This window comes from Aegilops tauschii, chromosome 7, assembly GCF_002575655.3.
Source record: "Aegilops tauschii subsp. strangulata cultivar AL8/78 chromosome 7, Aet v6.0, whole genome shotgun sequence".
Classification (NCBI taxonomy): Eukaryota; Viridiplantae; Streptophyta; class Magnoliopsida; order Poales; family Poaceae; genus Aegilops; species Aegilops tauschii.
The window spans coordinates 378239320-378260941 of record NC_053041.3 but is presented as its reverse complement, the minus strand read 5'-3'; positions in this window follow the sequence as shown (position 1 = coordinate 378260941).

The following is a 21622-nucleotide window of genomic DNA, read 5'->3' as shown; positions in this document are numbered from 1 at the left end:
ACCCTCACCTCGTCTTGTCTCCTTAATGGGGCTCCTGCTTCGAGGAAGGGAGTAGCCGGCTTCCGGAGGCCGGCTATGCTCCCGGCCGACTAGGGAAAGCCGGGCCGCCTTCACGCCTCTCTCTGGCTGAAGGGGCCCGCAGTCCTTGGGCCGTACAGGAGGGGGTCGTGGATGACGTCGTAGCTGGCGTGGCTACAGTGCCGGGCCGCACGGGAGACATCCCTCCCGTACGGCCTCCTGTAGCCATGCCCGCCTCGGGCTTCGGGGGTCGTGGGCCGCACTGTGGCCATGCCCCGTCAGGTCGTCGTTATGTAGGGGCGGTTGTGGTCTCGGCCGGCTTCTAGGAGTCGGCGTTCTTCTTGGCCGGCTTCTTGGAGTCGGTGAGGCTGGGTCGCCTTCCGGGAGTCGGCTTTAGTGGTAGCCGGCCGGGGAAGGCGGCCCAAATGCTTGGAGTGCTTGAAGGCCCAAAGGCCTGATAAATTTTCTGAAGAGCCAGGGGTAGCCGGCTTGGCTACCCGTGGCCACTTACTCCGACAGTAGTCCCCGAAGCTGATCGGGCTTCGAGGTGGAGTAGGGTTCGAGAAGCTCGAACAGCTTCCCATCGCGACAAGCCGGCAGCTGGGAGCCGGCCTTGGTCAGGCACGTCGCCTGAGCCGAAATCTTCTGGAGTCGGAGGGCGGGAACCCACTGGCATGTGCGCTGGGCTGCGGGCCGGCCGCGGGCCGACGGCGCGCCACGTAGCCGGAAAGCCTGCCAGCCCACGCGCGAGACGGGACGTTGCCGCAGAGAGGGGGCCCGCCACGTCCGCGCCCCAGCCCAGGCGCGGATCTCTTGTATCCCGGAACCGCCCGCACGCTCCGTGCGGCAGTTTCGGCTCGCACTTATGCGTAATAAACGCGAGACGTGGGGGAGTGGGCGCAGTTAATCCCACGTCCCCCCCACGTCCGGCCTCTTCGGCCGCGTGAGGCTATAAGTAGGGGGAGGTGAAGGGCGGCAGGCCCTCGCACGCTCCTCCTACTTCCGCCGTCTTCTTGCCTTGCTCATTCACGCAACAGCGCCTCGCCGCCGCGCTCTTCCTCCGCACGCTCCTCCGCCGCCGTGCTAGCTTCCGCCATGCCTCCCCACGTAGAGCAGCTTGGCGGGGATTGGGATGGCTCCATCGTCCACAACGACCACATCGACTTCCTCCGCGACACACGGCGTCTGCCCAGTGCGGACAAAGTGGAGGTCCGCCTCGCGCCGGAGAAAGAAATCAGGCCGGCGCCGCGGGATGGTGAGCGGGTGGTCTTCCGCTCGCACTTCCTGCGCGGCTTCGGCCTGCCAGTGAGCGCCTTCTTCCGCACCTGGCTGGACTTCTATCAGCTCCAGCCGCACCACCTCACCCCCAACGCGGTGGTGCTGCTGTCGGCCTTCGTCACCCTGTGCGAAGGCTATCTCGGCGTCCTCCCCACCCTTGAGCTCTGGGGGAAGTTCTTCCAGTCGAAGCTGGGTACGCGCAGCAAGGGCGTGCCGGCCCACACTGGTGCCTTCAGCGCGTCGCGGAGATCGGGCGCCGACAACCCCTTCCCCGTCATCACGCTGATCCAATCGGTGAAGAAGTGGCAGAAGTCATACTTCTACGTGCGGAACATCGCTCCACGCGGCCCACCGGCGGGGAGGCTGCCCCAGTGGTCCTTCCGGGCGGTGACGCTATCGCAGGGAGGGAACGCCGCCATCGCCCGCCTGCGGGTGATGGTCCAGTCGGAGGGCCTGACGGGGCCCGACCTTCTGGCCGCGTTCGTCACGCGCCGGGTCCTCCCGCTCCAGAGCCGGCCTCATCTGATCTGTCAGATGAGCGGCCAGCTCGACCCGAGCCGGATGTGCACCAAGGAGATGCCGCAGGCCGACGCGGCCGACATGCTGAACTACCTCGCCAACTGCCAGCTTCCCGATGACTGGCAATTCGGCAAGGAGCCATATAGCCGCGCCAATCCTCCGCCTACGGTACGCTCCCCTTCTCTTTTTCTCTCTTTCTCTCTCAGCTTTGTCGCCGAGTTCCTCTGGGCCGACTCTAACTCAGTCGGCTCGCTTTTTGACAGAATCCTCTGCTTCGGCCGGCCGGCGGGGCGGACGTGGAGCGCCGCTTCGCCCCCGACCGGACCGAGCACGACCAGGAGGACCCCGATCTAGGGGCGGTCCATATGGAGGAAGCCGCCGAGCCGGCTGGTGGCCAAGCCGGCAGTGAAGCAGGCGGCGCCGAGTTCTCCGCGACCTTCGACGATTGGCCGGACGAGGGCGAAGCTGAAGTCGTCCCGCCCCGCCAGCCAGCCTCCGGACGCGGCACGGGCTCCTCCGGCGCGCAGCCTGCTCGGGGTAGAGGCCAGAAACGTCGCGCCACCCAGGGCATGTTCGGTAGCCGGACGAAGAAGCCGAGGGGTGGGGCGGCAGCCACCAGGCGGGAAGAGGCGGCCGCGAAGGCGGCTCGCTTCCGCAAAGTGGTGAAGCAGCCGCAGGCTGTGTCAGCGTAAGCTTTCTCTCTTTCTGTGTATTCTCCTTCTTTCTTTTCTTGGGTGGTCTTCTGAACCTTTGTCTTCTTTTCTTTGATCAGAGCTCCACTGTCACTCGAGCGGGCGGCTGCCGGCTCCGTTGTCGAGTCGCCAGGGGGCTCTGGGAGCACCACCCGCCGCGTAGATCCCCGCGCCGCCCTCCTGGAGGCGACGGAAAGGAATGCGCGGGAGGTGCGGGAGGAGCAGGAAGCGCGGGAGGCGGAGGCACGGAAGGCAGCCGCCGCCCAGGCAGCTCGGGACGAGGAGGCGGCGAAGGCGCTCGCCGAGGCTGCAGCCAAGGCCCAGGCAGAGGCCGAGGCCGAAGCGGCGGCAGGGGAGGCCTTGATGGTCACCCCCCTGCGCACCATGGCGCCCGGGGGCGCGGATCCCTCGCCAGGGGGAGCCAGTGGTTCCCAGCCGGATCTGGGAGGAAGCGGCGACGACGTCATCTTCTTGAGGGAGGCGCCGGGGCCGACTCCTCTGACTGGGGCGGCCCAAGGCGGCCAGACTGAGCCTGCGCCCGCACAATCGGCGGAAGGCGAGCCGGCCGCGGGAGCTGCGGTGGCGGTCCGGGTTCCGCCAAGCCGGTGCGCAGGGAAGGCCGCGTCGGAGCCGCAGAAAGCGGCGTCGGAGCCACGGCCGGCCGTGGGCTCCAGCTCGTCGGCCCGAGACGCAGAGGCGGCCAGCGCTACCTCAGGGTGGACGCCAGGCGGAGGGACAGCCGTGGTGAACATCGCTGCGCAAGACGTCCGGACCCGGCTACAGGGCCAAGCCGCGGCCCTGAGGCAGTTCACCGATGAATTCCTCGCCACGCGGGCTGCCATCCGGGTTAGTATTCTCATCTTCTTCTTGATTTCTCTCGTGGGGGCGCGTCAGCGCACCCACTGGGTGTAGTCCTCGAGATTCGGGCCGACTGCTGAGCAGTCGGCTCGGATCTTCCTTGATGATTTCTCATCGTTGCTTTCGTTCTCACGTCGATCTTCTGTCCATCTTACAGGACTATCACAACCTCCGAGCGGCCGCCTTCAACTCCCAGGCTCGGGAGCTGACGCAGAAGACCGCCAATCTCACTGAAAGCCGAGGTATGTGACTTGATCTCTATCTCATGTGGGGGCGCGTCAGCGCACCCACTGGGTGTAGTCCCCGAGATTCGGGCCGACTGCTGAGCAGTCGGCTCGGATCTTCCTTGATGATTTCTCATTGTTCTTCTTCTTCTGTCTCTGCAGCGGCCAACGCCAGTCTGAGGGCACAGCTGGGGGAGTCCCAGACTGCTCTTCGTGCCAAGGACGCGGAGCTCGCCGCCTTGGTGCAGGAGCGCGACCGCCTGGTCAAGAAGCTGGCCGACCAGGAGGAAAGCCACAAGGCGGCGCTGAAGGCCGCGCAGGACCGCGAAGCCGCCCTCCAGGCCGAGTTCGAGACGGAGGCGGCCGGCTGGGCAGAGGCCAGGCAGACTCTGGTCTCCGGCTATGGCCAGATTGAGGATCTGGTTGACGGTAAGTCGTCTGCCCCTTCATCCTCTCTTGCCATCTGCTACTTCGACTTGTTTTTTTGACTTGGGGTTCTTCTTTTCTTTTCTGCGCAGAGTACTTCCCCGGCTATTCCACTGCCGCCAACGAGGCCATCGAAGCTCGTCGCCAGGCGAAGAGGCAAGCCGGCTTCGAGATTTCGCCGACTGCCGGCCGCTCGCTGGAGGAGCAGCTCCTGGCGATCCAGGCTCGTATCCAGCCGGCTCACAGGCTACTCCGCCGGCTTCAGCGTGCCGGGTCGCAGGTCCTGGCCGCCCTCTGGCCCGGCCAAGTGATCCCGCGCACTCCCAGTCAGACCGCCGACTGGCTGGAGGTGGCCGTCGGGCGCTTCGAGGCGGGGGAGGAGGCAGGTTTCCCTGATGTTCAACCGCCCGAGGGCGGCCTTCCGCGTCGCGCTCGATAGTGATGCGGGTCCGGCTGCGGCTGGCAGCCGGCTCCTTGTCTTTCTTCTGGCGCGTGCCGCTCACAGTCGGCGAGCGGGACATCGCGGCGTGCTCCCGGCGCGCGGGATGGCTATCAGCTCGGGCGCCGGCTTCGTGCCGTTCTGCAGCCGCGTCGATCAGCTGCTGGATCCGTCTTGTCATGTAGGGGAGCTCATCGGCTCCCAGCCCATTGAGCTCCTCTGCTGCCGCCTGAGCGGCTCGCAGATTCTTGACCGGGGTGGCGTAGACGGGGCGATCTGCGCCCAGCATGCTGGCAACGGCTGCGCCGCGCTTCTGGACGAAGCCGGCTCGGCTCGGACCGCTCGGCGGCGGCGTCCCGAAGGCGGCGCGGTCGACTTCGCGCTGGTGGGCCTCGGTGAGGCGTCTCATCGAGGCTATCTTCTTGCTCTCCGTGATGAGGGCAAGACGGCGTGCCTCCAGGGTCTCGGCGTCGGCGTCGGCCGGGAGGGGGATGGAGAGGTCGTGCATCGCTGCTTGCTGAGTGTCGCGGGCGCTCCCACCCGAGTTGGAGACGTGGCTGATGACCAGCACTTCGGTGACAGCGCTGCTGCCGCTATCAGCTCGAGGGAGTGGGTCGTCGAAGACCACCACGTCGGAGGGGTAGGCGTCGAGTGACACGGTGTCGGAGTCGATGAGCATCGGGTCGGTGGAGCCGACAGACTCCATGTCTGCAGCAGGCTCGCTGGAGACGTGAAGTTGGTCGAGGAGGCTGACGAGGCGGCTCTCGGGGTAGTCGGTGCCTGCGTCGGACGCAGGCTCGTCGGAGATGCGAGTCTCGCCGAGCAGATCGGCGAGGCGGCTCGCTGCGCAGGCGTCGTCGACGCCTTGCAGCGCGTCAGGGCAAGCGCCATCGGGCGCAGCAGGCTGGCTGCGCTCGCGGGGAAGGAAGAAGGTTCCCGTCCAGAACAGGTCTCCGGACGACGGTGCACCTGGCCCCACGGTGGGCGCCAAATGTCGGGTGGTTGGTGTGACATATGCCAAAGGATGGCTTATCATTGTGGGAGCCAATAAAACATCGCCGGTGCCTGGAAACGGGATGAGGCGAAGACATGCACGCCGGCGAATCTTACCCAGGTTCGGGGCTCTCCGAGGAGATAACACCCCTAGTCCTGCTCTGCGGGGTCTCCGCATGATCACTAGCTCGATAAAGAGTAGCTACAATCGCTCCTAGAGCTGTTGGGATCAAGGGAGAAGAAGAACAAGGCTAGCTCTTGCTTCTCTCTATCTATGGTGTGTGTGCGTGTGCTATGCTTGGAAGCCAAACATGCAGAGGTGCCCACTATGCTTGGGTGCGAACTATGCTCAGTGGCCAACCCTTTGCATGGGTGCTCCGGGGGGTTTATATAGGCCTACCCCCCGGGGGTACAATGGTAATCCGGCTGGGATCTGGTCCCAGCCGTCAGTGTCTATGCTCGCCGGCTTCTCCGCCGGCTGCTTGGTCCCGCCAGCTGGTGGGTCCCGCCGGCTGCCGGTTACTTGGTCGACAGGCCGGCCCCACCGCCTAGGGCTTTGTCGGCGGCTACTTATTGTAGCCGCGCCTCTGATGATGAGGGCTTTGTCGAGGTGAGCATGGCTACAGTGGGCCGCCTCGGGGGCTATCACTGTAGCCTCACCTCGTCTTGTCTCCTTAATGGGGCTCCTGCTTCGAGGAAGGGAGTAGCCGGCTTCCGGAGGCCGGCTATGCTCCCGGCCGACTAGGGAAAGCCGGGCCGCCTTCACGCCTCTCTCTGGCTGAAGGGGCCCGCAGTCCTTGGGCCGTACAGGAGGGGGTCGTGGATGACGTCGTAGCTGGCGTGGCTACAGTGCCGGGCCGCACGGGAGACATCCCTCCCGTACGGCCTCCTGTAGCCATGCCCGCCTCGGGCTTCGGGGGTCGTGGGCCGCACTGTGGCCATGCCCCGTCAGGTCGTCGTTATGTAGGGGCGGTTGTGGTCTCGGCTGGCTTCTAGGAGTCGGCGTTCTTCTTGGCCGGCTTCTTGGAGTCGGTGAGGCTGGGTCGCCTTCCGGGAGTCGGCTTTAGTGGTAGCCGGCCGGGGAAGGCGGCCCAAATGCTTGGAGTGCTTGAAGGCCCAAAGGCCTAATAAATTTTCTGAAGAGCCAGGGGTAGCCGGCTTGGCTACCAGTGGCCACTTACTCCGACACTGTCCTTTAAAAGGACTTGCGATCAGGCCCGCGGAAAAAGGAACCTGAAACAAGAAAAAGGTAAAAGTATGTGTGTCCGGGATCGGTCTGGCCGAACTGCAGACCCCGGGTTATCTTGTGCCTCCATCAATGTCCATGGAATTTTGAGTGCGTAATGTGTACTCGTGGTACGAATGCCACTACCTTGTTGGGACTGGGACGGAGGCCAAATTGCTAGTAGAGCTCCTGACGAGCCACGTCGTCCTGTTGCAGCGTAGTCCGGAACCTCTTAATGATGTCCGAGGGCTCGACAGCCGTACTATGGTGCTGCTTGAGAAGGCCGTTCTGTGCTTCTGCTGCTAGGGCGGCGATGTGCTCCTCTGTTCAGAGGGAGCGTTCCGTATTGCCATTGACTGTTATGACGCCGCGTGGACCGGGCATCTTGAGCTTGAGATAAGCATAGTGTGGCACTGCATTGAATCTAGCAAACGCGGTTCATCCGAGCAGTGCGTGATAGCCGCTGCGGAACGGGACGATATCGAAGATTAACTCTTCGCTTCGGAAGTTGTCCGGAGAACCGAAGACTACCTCCAGCGTGATTGAGCCCGTACAGCGGGCCTCTACACCTGGTATGACTCCTTTAAAGATAGTCTTTGTTGGTTTGATTCGCGAGGGGTTAATGCCCATCTTCCGAACTGTGTCCTGATAAAGCAGGTTGAGGCTGCTACCACCGTCCATCAGGACTCGTGTTAGGTGAAACCCGTCAATAATTGGGTTGAGGACTAGTGCGGCTGAACCGCCATGGAGGATACTGGTTGGGTGATCTCGACGATCGAAGGTGATCGGGAATGATGACGACGGATTGAATTTTGGGGCGACTGGCTCTACCGCGTAGACGTCCCTAAGTGCTCGCTTACGCTCCCTTTTGGGGATGTGCGTAGCATATATCATGTTCACCATTTTGACTTGAGAGGGAAATTTCTTCTGCCCTCTGGTGTTCGGCTGCCGGGGCTCTTCGTCCTCGTCCTCACTTTGTGATCCCATTTCTTTGTTTTTGGCTTTTAACCTGCCAGCCTGCTTGAAGACCCAACAATCCCTATTGGTATGATTGGCTTGCTTATTCGGGGTGTCGTGAATTTGGCACGGACGGCCGAGTATGCGGTCCAGTCTGGAAGGTCCTTCGTTGTTTCTTTTGTAGGGCTTCTTCCGTTGGCCGGACTTGGAGCCACTGAATCCGGCGTTGACTGTGGTGTCATCGGTGTTGTCGCCATTGCTTCGGTGTTTGTGTCTATTGCGCCGGTGCTTGCCGATGTTGTTCTTGGCCTCAATGGGGCCTGCCTCGCTGGCTGTGTTTTTACTATGAGCCAGCCAGTTGTCCTCACCCGCGCAAAAGCGGGTCATGAGTGCCGTGAGGGCTGCCATAGACTTCGGCTTTTCTTGGCCGAGGTGGCGTGCTAGCCATTCGTCACGAATGTTATGTTTGAAGGCTGCTAGGGCCTCGGCATCCGGACAGTCAACGATCTGGTTCTTTTTGCTTAGGAACCTAGTCCAAAATTTTCTGGCTGATTCTCCAGGTTGTTGAACTATGTGGCTTAAGTCATCAGCATCTGGTTGCCGGACATAAGTTCCTTGGAAGTTATAAAGGAAAGCCTCTTCCAAGTCCTCCCAGCTGCCGATGGAATTCTCGGGCAGGCTATTTAACTAGTGTCGAGCTGGTCCTTTGAGCTTTAATGGGAGGTATTTGATGGCGTGGAGGTCATCTCCTCGAGCCATATGGATATGGAGAATAAAATCCTCGATCCATACTGCGGGATCAGTTGTGCCGTCGTATGCTTCAATGTTGACAGGCTTGAAGCCCTTGGGGAATTCGTGATCCAGCACCTCGTCTGTGAAGCAGAGAGGGTGTGCGGCACCTCTATAGCGGGCCGCATCGCGGCGGAGCTCTGATGGAGTCCGTCTGCGGCATTCGGCTCGGGCGTGGTTAGGTTTGTCACGTCCGAATAGGTAGCCGTCGTCGTGCCTCGAAGCACGTCCTCGTGATCCGTAGATCGATCTTGTATGTCCTGCTCTACTGTCCAGTGTCTGCCGGAGGTCGTACGTATGACCCCGAACTCTTTCGTCTCTATTTTTACGGAGCGGTAGGGCAGGCTGCTGTTCGTCCTGAGTTGCCGCTTTATCCCGATCGCGGGGTGGCCGGTCGCCTTGTCTCGACCACGTGGTGGCCGTTCCGCATTACGCGAGGGAGACGTGTGCTCCGGTGCTTCCTCATCGAATTGAGGTAGCAGTCTGCGTTTCGGGTAGCTCTTGGCTGGGCGCTTGAGGCCGTATTCTTCGGCTGTCAGGACGTCAGTCCATCTGTCGACGAGCAGGTCTTGTTCAGCTTGAAGCTGCTGCTGTTTCTTTTTCAGGCTCCTTGCAGTGGCTATGAGCTGCAGCTGAAAGCGCTCCTGCTCCAGAGGATCCTCAGGCACGATGAAGTCTTCGTTGCCGAGGCTTGTGTCCTCCTCGGAGGGTGGACGGTAACTATCGTCCTCCGAGTCATCTTCTATGGCCTGTTCATCAGGGTTGTCTTGCCTGTTGTCATGTTCCTCCTGTTCGGATGTAGCTCCGACAGGGTCTTCGTTGTTTTCGGCGTCGCCCGGAGTACTAATTTCTCCGGTTCCAGTATTGCTAACTTTTGAGAGGCGAGGCTTAGAGCGGCGTTTGGGGTGCCGGCGCTTGGACTGCGTCTCAGAGGGTTTATTCGTGTCTGGCTCTTCTTTGTCGTCGCCAGATCCTTTAGGTGTATCGACCATGTACATGTCGTACGAGGAGGTGGCTGTCCAGCGTCCAGTAAATGGCGCGTCTTGGCCTTGCTCCTTGTTGGCGTCGTCGTCCATATCGTCGATGTCTTCGGAGCCATAGTCAAGCACGTCGGTTAAGTCATCGACGGTGGCTATAAAGTGGGTGGCGGGTGGGAAGCAAAATTCCTCATCGTCCGCCTCTAGCTCGAACCGAACATAGTTCGGTTGTGGGTCTTCCACCAAGGACAAGTTTTTTAAAGAGTTTAGTACGTCACCCAAAGGTGAGTGCTGGAAGATGTCTGCGGCGCTAAATTGAAAAATCGATAACCGATCCAGCTCGGTGTCTGCAGGCGCACCTGATCCGGAACGTATAGCCAGAGACGAGTCCGGAGTTCCATTGATGCGCTCGTTGCAGGATGTCCAGTCCATGTGCGGCTCCAACGCCGCGGACTTTGTGGCCTCGGAGGTCACGATCTGTTTCGATTCTGAAGCCGTTGCTGAAGGAAATATGCCCTAGAGGCAATAATAAAGTTATTATTTATTTCCTTATATCATGATAAATGTTTATTATTCATGCTAGAATTGTATTAACTGGAAACTTGATACATGTGTGAATACATAGACAAACAGAGTGTCACTAGTATGCCTCTACTTGACTAGCTCGTTAATCAAAGATGGTTATGTTTCCTAGCCATAGACATGAGTTGTCAATTGATTAACGGGATCACTTCATTAGGAGAATGACGTGATTGACTTGACCCATTCCATTAGCTTAGCACTCGATCGTTTAGTATGTTGCTATTGCTTTCTTCATGACTTATACATGTTCCTATGACTATGAGATTATGCAACTCCCGTTTACCGGAGGAACACTTTGTGTGCTACCAAACGTCACAACGTAACTGGGTGATTATAAAGGTGTTGTACAGGTGTCTCCAAAGGTACTTGTTGGGTTGGCGTATTTCGAGATTACGATTTGTCACTCCGATTGTCGGAGAGGTATCTCTGGGCCCACTCAGTAATACACATCACTTTAAGCCTTGCAAGCATTGTGGCTAATGAGTTAGTTGCGGGATGATGTATTACGGAACGAGTAAAGACACTTGCCGGTAACGAGATTGAACTAGGTATCGAGATACCGACGATCGAATCTCGGGCAAGTAACATACCGATGACAAAGGGAACAACGTATGTTGTTATGCAGTCTGACCGATAAAGATCTTCGTAGAATATGTGGGAACCAATATGAGCATCCAGGTTCCGCTATTGGTTATTGACCGGAGAGGTGTCTCGGTCATGTCTACAATGTTCTCGAACCCGTAGGGTCCGCACGCTTAAAGTTATGATGACGGTTATATTATGAGTTTATATGTTTTGATGTACCGAAGGTTGTTCGGAGTCCCGGATGTGATCACGGACATGACGAGGAGTCTCGAAATGGTCAAGACATAATGATTGATATATTGGAAGCCTATGTTTGGACATCCGAAGTGTTTCGGGTGAAATCAGGATTTTTCCGGAGTACCGGGAGGTTACCGGAACCCCCCAGTAACTTAATGGGCCTTATTGGGCCTAGGTGGAAGAGAGGAGAGGAGGCTAGGGCAGGGCCGCGCCCCCCTTCCCCCCCAGTCCGAATAGGACAAGGAGAGGGGGGCGGCGCCCCCCCTTCTTCCTCCCCTCCACCTCTTCCCCCTTCCACTCCTAGTCCAACATGGAAAGGGGGGAGTCCTACTCCCGGTAGGATTAGGACTCCTCCTGGCACGCCTCTACCTCCTAGGCCGGCGGCCTCCCCCTTGCACCTTTATATACGGGGGCAGGGGGCACCTCTAGATACACAATTGATCATTGATCTCTTAGCCGTGTGCGGTGCCCCCCTCCACCATATTACACCTCGATAATATCGTTGCGGTGCTTAGGCGAAGCCCTGCGTTGGTAGAACATCATCATCGTCACCACGCCGTCGTGCTGACGAAACTCTCCCTCAACACTCGGCTGGATCGGAGTTTGAGGGACGTCATCGAGCTGAACGTGTGCTGAACTCGGAGGTGTCGTGCGTTCGGTACTTGATCGGTCGGATCGTGAAGACGTACGACTACATCAACCGCGTTGTGTTAACGCTTCCGCTTTTGGTCTACGAGGGTACGTGGACAACACTCTCCCCTCTCGTTGCTATGCATCATCATGATCTTGCGTGTGCGTAGAATTTTTTTTGAAATTACTACGTTCCCAACAGTGGTATCAGAGCATGGTTTTATGCGTTGATGTTATATGCACGAGTAGAACACAAGTGAGTTGTGGTCGATATAAGTCATACTGCTTACTAGCATGTCATACTTTGGTTCGGCGGTATTGTGAGATGAAGCGGCCCAGACCGACATTACGCGTACGCTTACGCAAGACTGGTTTCACCGTTGCGAGCACTCGTTGCTTAAAGGTGACTGGCGGGTGTCTGTCTCTCTCACTTTAGTTGAACCGAGTGTGGCTACGCCCGGTCCTTGCGAAGGTTAAAACAACACCAACTTGACAAACTATCGTTGTGGTTTTGATGCGTAGGTAAGAACGGTTCTTGCTAAGCCCGTAGCAGCCACGTAAAACTTGCAACAACAAAGTAGAGGACGTCTAACTTGTTTTTGCAGGGCATGTTGTGATGTGATATGTTCAAGACATGATGCTATATTTTATTGTATGAGATGATCATGTTTTGTAACCGAGTTATCGGCAACTGGCAGGAGCCATATGGTTGTCGCTTTATTGTATGCAATGCAATCGCCATGTAATTGTTTTACTTTATCACTAAGCGGTAGCGATAGTCGTAAAAGTAATAGTTGGCGAGACGACAACGATGCTATGATGGAGATCAAGGTGTCGAGCCGGTGACGATGGTGATCATGACGGTGCTTCGGAGATGGAGATCACAAGCACAAGATGATGATGGCCATATCATGTCACTGATATTGATTGCATGTGATGTTTATCTTTTATGCATCTTATCTTGCTTTGATTGACGGTAGCATTATAAGATGATCTCTCACTAAAATTTCAAGATAAAAGTGTTCTCCCTGAGTATGCACCATTGCGAAAGTTCTTCGTGCTGAGACACCACGTGATGATCGGGTGTGATAGGCTCTACGTTCAAATACAACGGGTGCAAAACAGTTGCACACGCGGAATACTCAGGTTAAACTTGACGAGCCTAGCATATGCAGATATGGCCTCAGAACACGGAGACCGAAAGGTCGAGTGTGAATCATATAGTACATATGATCAACATAGTGATGTTCACCATTCAAACTACTCCACCTCACGTGATGATCGGACATGGTTTAGTTGATTTGGATCACGTAATCACTTAGATGATTAGAGGGATGTCTATCTAAGTGGGAGTTCTTAAGTAATATGATTAATAGAACTTAAATTTATCATGAACTTAGTACCTGATAGTATCTTGCTTGTCTATGTTAATTGTAGATAAATGGCCCGTGCTGTTGTTCCGTTGAATTTTAATGCGCTCCTTGAGAAAGCAAAGTTGAAAGATGATGGTAGCAATTACACGGACTGGGTCCGTAACTTGAGCATTATCCTCATTGCTGCACAGAGGAATTATGTTCTTGATGCACCGATAGGTGACATACCTATTGCAGGAGCAGATGCAGACGTTATGAATGTTTGGCTAGCTCAATATGACGACTACTTGATAGTTTAGTGCACCATGCTTAACGGCTTAGAATCGGGACTTCAAAGACGTTTTAAACGTCATGGACCATATGAGATGTTCCAGGAGTTGAAGTTAATATTTCAAGTAAATACCCGAGTTGAGAGATATGAAGTCTCCAACAAGTTCTATAGCTAAAAAATGGAGGAGAATAGCTCAAGCAGTGAGCATGTGCTCAGATTGTCTGGGTACTACAATCGCTTGAATCAAGTGGGAGTTAATCTTCCAGATAAAATAGTGATTGACAGAATTCTCTAGTCACCATCACCAAGTTAGTAGAACTTCGCGATGAACTATAGTATGCAAGGGATGACGAAAGTAATTCCCGAGCTCTTCGTGATGCTGAAATCGACGAAGGTAGAAATCAAGAAAAACATCAAGTGTTGATGGTTGACGAGACCACTAGTTTCAAGAAAAGGGCAAAGGGAAGAAGGGGAACTTCAAGAAGAATGGCAAGCAAGTTGCTGCTCAAGTGAAAAAGCCTAAGTCTGGTCCTAAGCCTGAGACTAAGTGCTTCTACTGCAAAGGGACTGGTCACTGGAAGCGGAACTACCCCAACTATTTGGTGGATAAGAAGGATGGCAAAGTGAACAAATGTATATTTGATATACAGATTATTGATGTGTATTTTACTAGTGTTCGTAGCAACCCCTCGGTATTTGATACTGGTTCGGTTGCTAAAGAGTAGTAACTCGAAACGGGAGTTGCATAATGAACAGAAACTAGTTAAGAATGAAGTGACGATGTGTATTGGAAGTGGTTCCAAGATTGATATGATCATCATCGCACACTCCCTATACTTTCGGGATTAGTGTTGAACCTAAATAAGTGTTATTTGGTGTTTGCGTTGAGCATGAATATGATTTGATCATGTTTATTGCAATACGGCTATTCATTTAAGTTAGAGAATAATTGTTGTTCTGTTTACATGAATAAAACCTTATATGGTTACACACCCAATGAAAATGGTTCGTTGGATCTCGATCGTAGTGATACACATATTCATAATATTGAAGCCAAAAGATGCAGAGTTGATAATGATAGTGCAACTTATTTGTGGCACTGCCGTTTAGGTCATATTGGTGTAAAGCGCATGAAGAAACTCCATACTGATGGGATTTTGGAATCACTTGATTATGAATCACTTGATGCTTGCGAACCGTGCCTCATGGGCAAGATGACTAAAACACCGTTCTCCGAAACTATGGAGAGAGCAACAGATTTGTTGGAAATCATACATACAGATGTATGTGGTCCGATGAATATTCACACTCGTAGCAGGTATCATTATTTTTTGACCTTCACAGATGATTTGAGCAGATATGGGTATATCTACTTAATGAAACAGAAGTCTGAAACATTTGAAAAGTTCATATAATTTCAGAGTGAAGCGGAAAATCATCGTAACAAGAAAATAAAGTTTCTACGATCTGATCGTGGAGAAGAGTATTTGAGTTACGAGTTTGGCCTTCAGTTAAAACAATGTGAAATAGTTTCACTACTCACGCCACCTGGAACACCACGGTGTAATGGTGTGTCCTAACATCGTAACCGTACTTTATTAGATATGGTGCGATATATGATGTCTCTTACCGATCTACCACTATCGTTTTGGGGTTATGCATTAGAGACAGCTGCATTCACGTTAAATAGGGTACCATCTAAATCCGTTGAGACGACATCTTATGAACTGTGGTTTGGCAAGAAACCAAAGTTGTCGTTTCTTAAAGTTTGGGGTTGCGATGCTTATGTGAAAAGGTTTCATCCTGATAAGCTCAAACCCAAATCGGAGAAATGTGTCTTCATAGGATACCCAAAGGAGACAGTTGGGTACACCTTCTATGAAAGATCCGAAGGCAAGACATTCGTTGCTAAGAATGGATCCTTTCTAGAGAAGGAGTTCCTCTCGAAAGAAGTGAGTGGGAGGAAAGTAGAACTTGATGAGGTAACTGTACCTCATCGCTTATTGGAAAGTAGTTCATCACAGAAAACCGGTTCCTGTGACACCTACACCAATTAGTGAGGAAGTTAATGATGATGATCATGAAACTTCAGATCAAGTTGTTACTGAACCTCGTAGGTCAACCAGAGTAAGATCCGCACCAGAGTGGTACGGTAATCCTGTTCTGGAGGTTATGTTACTAGACCATGACGAACCTACGAACTATGAAGAAGCGATGGTGAGCCCAGATTCCGCAAAATGGCTTGAGGCCATGAAATCTGAGATGGGATCCATGTATGAGAACAAAGTATGGACTTTGATTGACTTGCCCAATGATCGGCGAGCCATAAAAAATAAATGGATCTTCAAGAGGAGGACGGACGCTGATAGTAGTGTTACTATCTACAAAGCTAGACTTGTCGGAAAAAGGTTTTTGACCAAAGTTCAAAGTGTTGAATACGATGAGATTTTCTCACTCGCAGCGATGCTTAAGTCTGTCCGAATCATGTTAGCAATTGCCGCATTTTATGAAATCTGGCAAATGGATAAACAAAACTGCATTCCTTAATGGATTCATTAAAGAAAAGTTGTATATGATGAAACCAGAAGGTATTGTCAATCCTAAAGGTGCTAACAAAATATGCAAACTCCAGCGATCCATCTATGGACTGGTGCAAGCATCTCGGAGTTGGAATATACGCTTTGATAAGTGGATCAAAGCATATAGTTTTATACAGACTTGCGGTGAAGCCTGTATTTACAGGAAAGTGAGTGGGAGCACTACAGCATTTCTGATAAGTATATGTGAATGACATATTGTTGATCGGAAATAATGTAGAATTATTCTGCAAAGCATAAAGGAGTGTTTGAAAGGAGTTTTAAAAAAAAAGACCTTGGTGAAGCTGCTTACATATTGAGCATCAAGATCTATAGAGATAGATCAAGACGCTTGATAAGTTTTTTCAATGAGTACATACCTTAACAAGATTTTGAAGTAGTTCAAAATGGAACAGTCAAAGAAAGAGTTTCTTGCCTATGTTACAAGGTGTGAAATTGAGTAAGACTCAAAGCCCGACCACGGCAGAAGATAGAAAAAGAATGAAAGTCATTCCCTATGCCTCAGCCATAAGTTCTATAAAGTATGCCATGCTGTGTACCAGATCTATTGTATACCCTACATTGATTTTGGCAAGGGAGTACAATAGCGATCTAGGAGTAGATCACTGGACAGCGGTCAAAATTATCCTTAGTGGAATAAGGATATGTTTCTCGATTATGGAAGTGACAAAAGATTCATCGTAAAGGGTTACGTCGATGCAAGTTTTGACACTAATCTAGATGACTCTAAGTCTCGGTCTAGATACATATTGAAAGAGGGAGCAATTAGCTAGAGTAGCTCCGGGCAGAGCATTGTAGACATAGAAATTTGCAAAATACTTATGGATCTGAATGTGACAGACCCGTTGACTAAAATTATCTCGTAAGCAAAACATGATCACGCCTTAGTATTCTTTGGGTGTTAATCACATAAGCGATGTGAACTAGATTACTGACACTAGTAAACCCTTTGGGTGTTGGTCACATGACGATGTGAACTATGGGTGTTAATCACATGGTGATGTGAACTATTGATGTTAAATCACATGGCGATGTGAACTAGATTATTGTCTCTAGTGCAAGTGGGAGACTGAAGGAAATATGCCCTAGAGGCAATAATAAAGTTATTATTTATTTCCTTATATCATGATAAATGTTTATTATTCATGCTAGAATTGTATTAACTGGAAACTTGATACATGTGTGAATACATAGACAAACAGAGTGTCACTAGTATGCCTCTACTTGACTAGCTCGTTAATCAAAGATGGTTATGTTTCCTAGCCATAGACATGAGTTTTCATTTGATTAACGGGATCACTTCATTAGGAGAATGACGTGATTGACTTGACCCATTCCGTTAGCTTAGCACTCGATCGTTTAGTATGTTGCTATTGCTTTCTTCATGACTTATACATGTTCCTATGACTATGAGATTATGCAACTCCCGTTTACCGGAGGAACACTTTGTGTGCTACCAAACGTCACAACGTAACTGGGTGATTATAAAGGTGCTCTACATGTGTCTCCAAAGGTACTTGTTGGGTTGGCATATTTCGAGATTAGGATTTGTCACTCCGATTGTCGGAGAGGTATCTCTGGGCCCACTCAGTAATACACATCACCTTAAGCCTTGCAAGCATTGTGGCTAATGAGTTAGTTGCGGGATGATGTATTACGGAACGAGTAAAGAGACTTGCCGGTAACGAGATTGAACTAGGTATCGAGATACCGACGATCGAATCTCGGGCAAGTAACATACCGATGACAAAGGGAACAACGTATGTTGTTATGCGGTCTGACCGATAAAGATCTTCGTAGAATATGTGGGAACCAATATGAGCATCCAGGTTCCGCTATTGGTTATTGACCGGAGAGGTGTCTCGGTCATGTCTACATAGTTCTCGAACCCGTAGGGTCCGCACGCTTAAAGTTACGATGACAGTTATATTATGAGTTTATATGTTTTGATGCACCGAAGGTTGTTCGGAGTCCCGGATGTGATCACGGACATGACGAGGAGTCTTGAAATGGTCGAGACATAAAGATTGATATATTGGAAGCCTATGTTTGGACCTCGGAAGTGTTCCGGGTGAAATCGGGATTTTTCCGGAGTACCGGGAGGTTACCGGAACCCCCCGGTAACTTAATGGGCCTTATTGGGCCTAGGTGGAAGATAGGAGAGGAGGCTAGGGCAGGGCCGCGCCCCCCTTCCCCCCAGTCCGAATAGGACAAGGAGAGGGGGGCGCCCCCCCCCCCCCCTTCCTTCCTCCCCTCCACCTCTTCCCCCTTCCACTCCTAGTCCAACATGGAAAGGGGGGAGTCCTACTCCCAGTAGGAGTAGGACTCCTCCTGGCGCGCCTCTACCTCCTAGGCCGGCGGCCTCCCCCTTGCACCTTTATATACGGGGGCAGGGGGGCACCTCTAGATACACAATTGATCATTGATCTCTTAGCCGTGTGTGGTGCCCCCCTCCACCATATTACACCTCGATAATATCGTAGCGGTGCTTAGGCGAAGCCCTGCGTCGGCAGAACATCAACATTGTCACCATGCCGTCGTGCTGACGAAACTCTCCCTCAACACTCGGCTGGATCGGAGTTCGAGGGACGTCATCGAGCTGAACGTGTGCTGAACTCGGAGGTGCCGTGCGTTCGGTACTTGATCGGTCGGATCGTGAAGACGTACGACTACATCAACCGCGTTGTGTTAACGCTTCCGCTTTCGGTCTACGAGGGTACGTGGACAACACTCTCCCCTCTCGTTGCTATGCATCACCATGATCTTGCGTGTACCTATAAATTTTTTGAAATTACTAAGTTCCCCAACAGTTGCAGCAACGGGATCCATCTCCTGGACGTAATTTGATAAGAAATTTAAGTCACGTTCATCGGAGCACAGGGGAGCAATTGCCGTGGTCTCAAATCTATTGAAGATCAAGTCTCCGCGGATATCCGCGATGTAGTTCAAGCTTCCAAATCTGACCTGATGGCCAGGGGCGTAGCTGTCGACCTGCTCCAGATGGCCAAGCGAGTTGGCCCGCAGTACGAAGTCGCCGAACACAAAGATTTGTCCGGGGAGGAAGGTTTCTCCCTGGACGACATCATTACTGACGATCGAAGGGGCCATCGAGTCCTTTGTCGACGACACAGTGGAACTCTCAATGAAAGCACCAATGTCGGTGTCAAAACCGGCGGATCTAGGGTAGGGGGTTCCGAACTGTGCGTCTAGGATCGATGGCAACAGGAGACGGGGGACACGATGTTTACCCAGGTTCGGGCCCTCTCTATGGAAGTAATACCCTACTTGCTGCTTGATTGATCTTGATGAATATGAGTGTTACAAGAGTTGATCTACCATGAGATCATAATGGCTAAACCCTAGGAGCCTAGCCAATGTGAATATGGTAATGAATGTCCCCTATCCGGACTATGCTCTCCGGTTTATATAGACACCGGAGAGATCTAGGGTTACATGGAGTCGGTTACATAAGAAGGAATCTTCACAGTTGGTCGCCTAGCTTGCCTTCCACGCCAAGGAAAGTCCAATCCGGAAACGGGTATAGTCTTCGGCCTTCATATCTTTACAGCCCATCAGTCCGGCCCAATGAATAACAGGCCGGACGCCCGAGGACCCCTTAGTCCAGGACTCCCTCAATGACATCGCCTACTACTCGGAATGCCGGACTATCAGGGTCTGTCACTTAGGCTTTTATCTTTTGGGTTAATTTTATTTTGTAATACCATGCCAAATGATCGGGTTTGCCTTGTTGTATTGAATGAGCATCCTGAAACACGGCTGGTTTTTAAAAAATTTGAGTTCAAAATTCAGTTTTAGGTTTCCACAGTATGCATTTCAGAATGATTGAGTTGAAAATTTTGGAAGTACCGAGGCTGCAACAGAGACGAGGTCACATTGTTTTGGTTACACCAAAGTTGACTTGGTCTCTTCAAAGAGCTCATGGCACTGCAGAAATGTAGAATCGGTCTCACCGATTAGTATCTTTTGGTTGCATCAAAAAGTGTTTCAACTCCACATGATCTTGGAGGCTCCCAAGTGACATCTAACCAATCTAGGAGACACCAATCTCCAAAAGGTAATAAATGGTGTGTTGATACTGAACTACTTACTCTTGTGCTTCAAAAGATAGTCTCCTCGACACTCAATCACTCTCTCACAGATTTGGCTTGGGTATGAGAAGGATTGGAGTGGAAAGCAACTTGAGGGGGCTAGAAATCAAGGTTTAAATGGTTGGATGGGAATGCCTTGATCTCAACACATGACTAGGTGGTTCTCTCTCAGAAAATGAATGGTGGAAGTGTAGTTTCATTCCGATGGCCCTCTCTTACAGTAAGTGGGTGGAGGGGTATAAATAGCCTTCACCAAGAATCCAACCATTAAAACCTTTTGACTCAACTCGATGGCACTGAAACAAAAATCTCGGTGAGACCGACCTGTGTAAAATATTTGAACGTTGGGCTTTTCAGTGAGACCGAATGGAACAACTCGGTGGGACCAATGTGCGATGACCTAAGCAAGACTTCGTTTCGGTAATTCCGATCGAAACATCTCGGTAATTCCGAAATGATGTGAAAGGGTTACAGAAACTTGGTCAGTGCAAATCGGTGAGGCTAATCATCAGCTCGAAGGAATCGATGTTCTAGGGTTTGGCTATGGCACTGTCTAGGATCAACTCGATGCGTACGGATGCAGAAGTTTCAGTTGGACCGAGTTGGACTTTTAGGTTTTGGACAGATATGATTTGGAGAAGGTGGTTGAGAATTTTTGAAGCAATATCTTCAAGCAGTTGAGCAACTGAGTCATGTCAAAACATCACCCCCTTTAAATAGTATTGACTTTCCTATGTACTCAATGTGATCTTGGATCACTTAAGCCAAAATGTAGAGTCTTGAAGCTTTTGTAAATCCACGTTCTTAGCATTTCGAGGGGTCGACACTCTCATGTCCTTACCATGCCAACATTGAACTTTCCTGAAATCTATCTTTGAATAGGCATTAGTTTAATGACATATATGTTGTTATTAATTACCAAAACCAAGGAGTTTGTAAGGGCAAGGAGATCACCTATTTCATGAAGATCTATGCTAGTGAGTCTAGTCCTTTGTGGATAGAAGCCATGATGTCATAGACAAGGTTGCTTCTCCATGGACCCAACTACTTGTGATAGGCATTGGGATTTCTCTGAAGAGGAAGGGTGAAGTAGTATAGTAGCAGGAAGTATTTCCCCCAGTTAAGAACCAAGGTTTATCGAACCAATAGGAGATCCAACAAAATGACCTTTAGCAGTACCCACACACATAAGAGCAAATACTTGCACCTAATATGGGCAAGAGGGTGGTCAATCCCCTTGTACTTGGTAATTGCAAGGATCAAATATGATAGTAGGAGATATATAAATTACAAAACTAAATACAAGTAAATAAATTGCAGCAAGGAAATCAGGGTTTTAGCGATATGATTTAGATGGACCCAGGGGCCATAGCTTTAACTAGAGGCATATCTCTCAAGAACATAGCAAACAGTGCGTACACAAATTACTGTTGGCCAATTGATAAAAAAGCGCATAGTAATGATGTTATTCATGGCGTGATCGGTACTTAGAAATTACGTCAATGACAAGTAGACAGTTAAACTTACTGTGCCTACCACTATTACTCCACTTCGAGAGTGCTTCTATGTTTGCCTCTCTACGTATTAAGTTAATGACAAATAGAGTAATGCATGAAGTACTCGTGCTTGACAGCCCACACGTGCGGTGGCTCCCAGGACGAGGAGAAAATTTTACTACTCTCTCCGTTTACTCCTCGTCCCTACCTTGGTTAGAGAGATTATCATATTGTTTGAAATATATGTCTTTTAGTAGATTTCAATATGAACTACTAGTACATACTCCAAACACTGATGTATATAGACGTACTTTAGAGTGTAGATTCACTCATTTTGCTATGTATGT